This window comes from Durio zibethinus, chromosome 12, assembly GCF_047325235.1.
Source record: "Durio zibethinus cultivar Kanyao isolate XHJ-2024 chromosome 12, ASM4732523v1, whole genome shotgun sequence".
Classification (NCBI taxonomy): domain Eukaryota; kingdom Viridiplantae; phylum Streptophyta; class Magnoliopsida; order Malvales; family Malvaceae; genus Durio; species Durio zibethinus.
Window position 1 is genome coordinate 11,074,687 of NC_143173.1, and position 8,557 is coordinate 11,083,243.

Consider the following 8,557-nt stretch of genomic DNA (forward strand, 5'->3'; position numbering starts at 1 on the left):
AAGGTTCACTGGAAAATAATGAAATGGATTTTTAGATACCTCAAAAATGTGCTTGAGTTATGGAGTTTCACAACCAGTTCTAGAAGGGTTTACTGATATTGATATGGTAAGTGATCTTGATGGTAGGAAATCTACTTCAAGGTATTTGTTCACTTTTGCAGGAAGAGCTATGTCTTGACGAGCTATGTCTTGACACTCTAAGTTGTAGAAGTATGTTGCTTTATCAACTACAGAAGCTGAGTATATTGCAACAATTGAAGCAAGTAAAGAAATGCTTTTGATGAAACATTTTTTTTCTTGAATTAAGGTTGAATCAGAAAGAATATGTAGTGTTTTATGATAGTCAGAGTGCTTTAGATTTGAGTAAGAATGTCATGTATCATGCTAAAACAAAGCACATTGATGTTAGATATCACTAGTTACATTCAGTGATTGAAGAACAGCAGATGTTGTTGAAAAAAGTCCATACTAATGAGAATGTAATAGATATGTTGACTAAGATACTTCCTAGGTAAAACCTTGAGCTTTATAGTAACTTGACCGAAATGAGTTCCTTGGTCAAGGTAAGTTCCAAATGAAACTGTTATGATGATGAATCTCCTTCTAATAGGGCTTGGTGGGGAGATTGTTAGGAAAATGGGATCCAATCCCATGTGGTTGTGTTTGGACCAATCAAAGGCCATGGGCCTTGGTATTCCTTTTTACACAGAGTACTAGCTACTTAATAAAAAGAGGTGGGGCTATTTTCAGGTGGTGTCACAAATTAAGAAAAGAAAGAGGAAAAACTAGGAAAAATAAAAAAAAAGGAAGAAAAGAGAGTTGGTTGAACAAAAGTTGATCCGTAGTCGATTGAGCTGAAACTTTATCAACAAGTTTATGATTCAAAGCTCTACATTCTAAATGATGAAGATCGGGTTTGAAGCTTTCTAGGAACAAATTCAGGGTATATTTTTTAAGTCACCTATTTGGTGAGATTTCTCCAATTATCTTTTCTAGTAATAGGTGAGATTTATCTAATTGTCTTTCTAGTTGTTGATTAGCTCTAGTTTAACTAGAGAAGAACTTTGTATATCCATTATTTGATAGTGAAGATTTTTCTGGTGGTATGGATTTTTCCCTCTACACTAGAGGGTTTTTCATATAAATTTAGGTGTGCTTTATTTTTCTTACATTGTTGATTGTTGATTATTGTCTATTACTATGAGTTTATTACGATATATTGCTTTTGTGTTGTTGTGTTTATTGCTTCAGGCCCAACAATCAATACCCGTTGCACACCCTAGAAAAGAAGGTAAGAACCTATAAAGATCACCATTATTAATGAGTATGGTAAATACAACCTTAATCCTAATGGTCATAGAATATTACCCAAACACCAACCAAACAGTAGCCTTAATCATCTACAAAACCAAAATAATTTTCTTAAAAGCCAAAAGCCAGTTCTTAAATTTAGCTCAATGAATGCATTCTCACTAGGCTTAAAATTGAATTACCAATATTTGAGGGAGTGAATCCTAGGGGTGGTTAAGGAAGTGCCAAAAATATTTTGCTATATTTGGAATAGAAGATCAAAAGAAGCTTGAAATAGTAGCAATATAGCTAAGTGGCAAGGCAAAAATCTGGTTTGAAGGGTATTAGATGTAGAATCTTAGACTGACATGACTAGAATTTGTAATGGATCTATGCCAAAGATTTTACGATAAAACCTATAGTAATGTGATTGAGAAGTTTAACAAATTGACCAAAAATTCATAGTAGAAGAATATGAAGGTAAAAATTTGAAGAGCTTAAACCCTTCAAGCTGCAAACCAATCTTTATTTAGAAGAATCCTATTTTGTTGTTAGTTTTGTCAATAGGCTAAAGGATAAGCTCAAACTTAGAGTCAAAGCTAGTGAACCTGTGACCTTGTATATAGCCAATAAACATGTAAGACTGCATGAATTATCCTTGGAGCTTGAAAGTAAAAATCATAAATCAACCTTAAACCAAACCTAAACGTAAACCAATATCCTAAAAATTCATATACACCCTGGACCCAAACACAAAAAAACCTTAGCACTACAACACCCTTGATTCCTAAACAAATGACCCTAGAATAGAAAAAAAAATACAGCATTTGTGTTTTAATATAGGAATAAGTTCTTTCCTAGTCATGTGTGCAAGATCAAATAGTTGAATGCTATTATAAAAGACGAAATGATACAAGAAGCTAAGGTATGTGAAAAAGAAGCTGATGACATAAGACAACATGAAAAGGGGAATAATAGCAGTTATGTCTCCTTCAATGTTTTGAATGGTGAAGCTGATCATAGTACAATCAGTATTCAAGGCATTATCAAAGAAAGACCGCTTAATGTACTCATAGATAGTGGTAGTACCCATAACTTTGTAATGCCCAAATGGGTGACATAGGGAATAGAGTTAATGCAGACTAATCCTTTAGCCATCACCATTGCAAATGGTGAGAGATTATACAATGATGTCAAGTAAAAACAATTAGAGTGGTGTATGCAGAGTCACAAGTTCAAGCATGATTTAAGGGTATTGTAAATCGGAGGCAGTGACATAATGTTGGGTGTGGATTGGATGAAAAAATGCAATCCCTCGATCTTTGACTTTAACGAAATGATAGCGACATTCCAGAAGGAAGGACATGAAGTTAAATTAGTAAAAGGAAGTAATAATACTAGTTTGTAACTCATTTTAGGAGAGGAATTATAGAAGTTAATAGACAAAGAACCAAAAATGTTTAGGGAAATATACATGATTAATATGGATTATGAGGAATCTAAGACTCCATCAGAACTTAAGGAGTTGCTTGTTTCTTACAATGATGTATTTGAAAAATCTAAAGGACTACCACTAAAAAGGGTTCAAGACCACAGTATACCCCTAAAGCTAGGATTGCAACCTATCACCTATGACTTTATAGGTTCACCCACTACCAGAAAGCTGAAGTGGAAAGGCAAGTTTTTGAAATGCTATCTTCATTTATCATATAAACAAGCAAAAGCCCTTTTGCTTCACTTTATTTGTTAGTCAAAAATAAAGATGGGATGTGGAGTTTGTGTTTGGACTATAGGTAGTTAAACCCCATGATAGTGAAAGACAAGTTCCCTATACCTATAGTGAAAGACCTTTTGGATGAGTTTAATGGAGCTAATTATTTTTCTAAGATTGATTTGAGGTTAGAGTATTGGAATGTCAAGGCCAAAGGGGATGACATACCAAAAACAACCTTCAAAACTCACCAAGAACACTATGAGTTCAAGGTAATGCCATTTGGACTCACTAATGCACCTACAACCTTTCAATCCCTAATGAACAATATATTTGCACCTTACTCCTAAAATTTTGTATTATTTTTTTATGATATATTGGTTTATAGCCCTAGCATAATAAAACATGTAAAATAATCACATACTATTTTTTAGACTTTAATGTTTAACTAGTTGTTTGCAAAAAGAAACAAGTGTTTTTTTTTTTTTTGACAAAAATAGGTTGAGTATTTGAGGCATATCATATCATCACATGGAGTAGCTACTGACCCTTCAAAGGTAGAGGCAATATAGCGATGGCCCCAACCAAAAAACCTAAAGTCTTTGAGAGGGTTCTTAGCCTTAATAAGGTATTACAAAAAATTCATTAAGGGATATGGAGTGATCAGTAAGCCACTTACTAAAATGCTTAAGAAAGATAGGTTTTAGTGGACTAAAAAAAAAGTAATAGCTTTTTAACATCTCTAGATGGCTCTTATATTAGCATTACTTGATTTTAACAAACTATTCTATTTTAAAGACTGATGCAAGAAAAAATGGAATTGAGGTAGTCTCATCCCAATATGGCAAGCCGATTGTTTATTTAAGCAAAACACTAGGGCTAAAAATATTAATTTATCCATATATGAAAAGAAATACTTAGCCATTTTAATGGCTGTAACTAAATGGAGACATTACTTGGAAATAGGTTCTTTTATAATCAAGATTGACCACAAAGCCTTGAAACATTTGTTAGAGCAAAAGCTAACTGCTTCATTTAAAAAAAGGTTAACCAAGTTGTTGGGTTTGGATTATTCAATCCAATATAGGAAAGGTAGCATGAACATTGAGGCAAATACCCTATCTCGACAACACACAGAAGAAGCACAAATCAATAGTTTGTGCTCTACTGTGATCACACCTGGATGGGTGAAAGAAATTGAAGAAAGCTATAATGATGATGATGTAACTAACAACAAATTAAAGCAATGGTGGTGCAACAAATGGCTTCAGCTCATTATTCATCATTTATTAGGTAATGGAATGCTCAGATTCAAAGTGAGGGTGTATATAGGCAATAATGGATTGCTAAGGGACAAAATCATCCAAGTTTTGCATGATACACCAGAGGGTTAAGAAGCAAATTCAAGAACATGTGTAGTAATGTGATTTTGTCAAAGAAATAAAAATGAACACCTTCTTTATCTTGGGCTCTTACAACCTATCTCAATTCTTACTTAAGCTTGGGAGGTAATATCTATGGATTTCATTGAAGGGCTACTTCTATCGTAGAAGTTTATGTGCATATTGGTTGTAGTAGAAACGTTTACCAAGTATGTTTATTTTTTGCCAATTACCTATCCTTATATTGCTATTGATGTAGCAAAGTTATACTTAAACCAAGTTCATAAGCTCCATGAAACCTCTAAGGCTATTATATTTGACAGAGATAAACTATTTATTAGTATGTTTTGTTAAAAGTTAATGAAATTGATGGGAACAGATCCCCAACTTAGCATTCCTTACCACATAAAGACTAATAGGCAAACTGAAAAAGTGAATCAATGTGTGAAACAGTACCTAAGATACATGTGTTTATTAAAGCCCAAGAGATAGGCTCAGTGGCTACCCTAGTTGAATGATGGTGCAACACCAGCCACCACACAACTTTAAGAATGTCTCTTTTCTAGGCGTTATACGATTATAAGCCTCGTAATTAGGCTTGAATGTTGAAACTTCTACCTAGGTATCAGTAGTGGAAGAAGTGGTTAGAGACAGAGACCAAGTTAGCAAGTTCATTAATTGTCCAATTGGCAAAAGCTCAATAACAAATGAAATTTTATGCAGACAAGAAATGAAATGAAAAGGAATTTCAAGTTCAGAATGTTGTGTACCTAAAACTATAACCTTATAAATTGACCACTTTAGGTTTAAAAAAGAATTTGAAGCTTTCTATGAGGTATTACAGTCCCTATACTATTTTTAGTTAAAGTTGGTGTAGTAGCTTATAAACTACAACTATGTACTACTTCAAGAATTCATCCAATTTTCCACATGAGTTTGTTAAAGAAAAAAATTAGAGGCTAATGTGGTTCCTAGTATTTCACCATAAAAAATTAATAAAAAAGGTCAACCATTGGTATACCCTACTGCAGTGTTAGATAAACGCGTGGTGAAATGAAATTACAAAGTAATGACATAGCTTTTGGTAGTATGGTCCAACCTTGGTCCTAGAAATGCAACATGGGAAGACTATACGGTGCTTAAGTCCCATTTTTCATTTTTTGATCTTTCGGGACAAAGATCTAGTGATGAGAAAGGTATTATGATGAATTTTGAAAGAGCTAAGCCAAGGAATGAGCTGTAGTGTAATGGTTTAGATATGATAAAGACAAGCAATTAGGTATACTTGTTAGTATTGACTAAAATAGGTTGAGCGATTATTGTTTGCACTAAAATTTTTACATTTTCTTGCCTTTTTCTAGTGCAATTTCTTTTGAATTTTAGCTTCTTCCTTGGGAAATTTGGCAAAAATACTACTAAATACATAAATGTTCAATGTATAGGTAAAAATATGGAAAATGAGGAATTTCGAGTTTTTGAACTCATTTTGAAGGATTTTTTATGCTAAAAGCTAGAAAAGGTCAAAACTAATGTGCTTGTATTTTATTGCCACTTATAGGAGTCTTCCTCAACCCTTTCATCTATGATTTCTTTAGCATAATTGAATTTAATGAAACTTTATTTCAGTTCTTAATTCTTATATTTTTCATTTGTAAATGTCTTTCTTAGCTCATTAGTGCACTATTACCTTTGTAGTATTCTTACAAGTGCTTGAAAGGTAATAGATGCATTAGTGTAATTCAAAGCTATTTTGCACTTGTAATTTTCCATAATTTTTCTAGGGTTTATAATGCATAAAATATCCACTTAATGATCTAAATTTTGGAAACAAACTGAAAAGAGAGTTGTTTACTATTGGCATTAAAATGAAGGGGCAAATTTCAACCATGGTCGTTGGATGCATGGGCCATGTGATCAAAGAGCATGATTGCAAACTTAAAGATTCAAAAAGGGACCAATTGGAATTGCTAAGCTGGCTAGTTGAAGGCTTCTTATTGGCCTTAATGTTAACTTCTTGCAGTGTATTGGATCATGAGAATGAGGCTTGAATTAAAAGGAATACTAGAGGAAGCAAACAAGCCAGCCAAGAATTCAAAGAAGTTGAGAAAGAAAGATCTAGAAGGAGGATAGTTATTGGAATTTTTTGTTGCATTCTTAGTTGTTGAAGCACCTCCCATTTTTCTATAAATAGGGGAGAGTGACCAGCCATAAAAGGACTTTTAGCTTAGTATTTACATTTTCCTTTTCCTTGTATTTTACTTTTTTTTTTCACTCCAAATAGTTTCCATGCTCATTTAAAGGGCTAATTTGAAGAAAATTGCCTTTATTTTCCTGTAAAATTTACTTGTTTTAATTTTTAATGCACTTTCTGATTTATTCAATACTGAAGATCTTTAAGTTTTTATGTTCAATTTCAATTGATTTCAAGTGTTCTTCAAAGCTATTTGGCTATTTGTGGTTTTGACCTCTTTATGGTTGTCGGATCGATTCTTGTTCAATTCTTGCTTGTTTGGAGCCAACTTTTTTTTCTTGGATTTGAAACTCATTGATATTTGAATATGGAGAAAATCTCTTTCAAATTCCATCTACACAATTCTAGATCTAATTTTAAAGTTATGGTTGAACTCAGTGGCAGAGTTGGACCTTGATTGAGCAATAGCAATTCAAAGGACCTCTCTCCTAGCTAGGCATTTGGTTTGCAATCCCTATGCTTTACACTCTTCAATTCATTTGTTGACTTATTAATTTTTATTTGTTTGCATTTAATTTCTTGCATTTACATGCTATTTCGCTAGTTTTTCTTGCACTTGCTTTAATTTTCTAGTTTCTGCAGTCTATATAAATTGAAGTTCATTAAGCTTGGATTTAAGCTGTTTTAAGTAATTTCTTTGTTGATTCATGTTATAAACTTGTAGATCTAGGTTATTCTAGCTCAGTTTGAGTTCATTCCCTTTAACAAGTTCCATATCTTAATTTTTCTTTCATGACTTGATAGTTATAAATTCCAATTTAGTTAAGTTTTTCAATTTTCTATGTAAATTCTTATAGTTTATTTTTAATTCTTGCTTTTAATTTTGTTTCTCTTATAGTTCTTTCGACATTCTTTCAATTTCTAGTTCACGTTCATTTAATTTTACACCAATTAGATCTAGATCTCTAGTTGATCATTTAGTTTCTAGATTTGCTTACACTTTTGGGTTTCATGTTTTTAGCTTAGATCTTGCAATTTTCTTTTGTTAATTGTACTGTAAATGTTGTTTTCATTTTAGTTAACTCACTATTTTTGCACTTTACAACTTAATTTGATACAAATTGAAGCACGTTAATTTGCATTGTTTTTTGAATTTGCATTTTTCCAATTTTGCACATCATCTTCGGTTTTTGCATGTTCTTTTGAATTTTATGTTTTTACTTCTTAATTCTTAATTCAATTCTATTTTTACTTTAGTTAAGCTATTGTATTTTACAATTTATAGATTGCTTAATTCATTTCTAAAGATTTTTCTAGTTGCTTTTTTAGATGGAAGTTGAAGTGAGTTAAGGTAGTTAGTGCTTGGTAGTTGAAGTTAGTTAATTTGGTTATACTTCTTTAGCTACTATTTTCCTTGTTCATTGCACTTGTCATTTTCCATTCTTAGATTAGGTTTACAATTTAATTCATTTTCATGTCATTGAATTCTATTTTAGCTACAGCTTTTATACATTCTTGTTCTTTACTCAGTTTACATGTTGCGAGTTTGCATCTCATTATACTCATGCTTCGTGCTTTATTTGATTTTATTTTCATCATTAGGTTAGTTTCGTATCCATCTTTTGATTGCGCTAACTTTAGATAGGGTGTGGTTGATTAGGACTTGAATGCCCATCTTTGGGACTTTTTGGAGATATGTAATACATTTAAATATAATGGTGTTACTGAGGACGCCATTAAGCTTAAGTTATTTCCTTTTTCCCTTAAAGATAGAGCTAATAGTCGGTAAGCCTTGATGCCACCAAATTCCATTACCACTTAGGATGATTTAGTTTAGAAGTTTATGGCTAAATTTTTTCCTCTAGCTAAGATGGCCAAGCTTAGAAATGAGATTACAACCTTTTCCCAACATGACTCAAAGATCTTGTATGAGGCATGAGAAAGATACAAAGAGCTTTTGATGAGGTGTCCACACCACAAATT

The 8,557-nt window shown here is 32.4% G+C and overlaps 1 non-coding gene across 1 annotated transcript; it reads right to left on the reverse strand.

Annotated features, from left to right (window-relative positions):
- Positions 1–8,450: 8,450 nt before the first annotated feature.
- LOC149515670 (small nucleolar RNA R71) lies at positions 8,451–8,557 on the reverse strand. The gene has a single exon (XR_016326368.1). It is a non-coding gene; the product is annotated as a small nucleolar RNA R71 (small nucleolar RNA).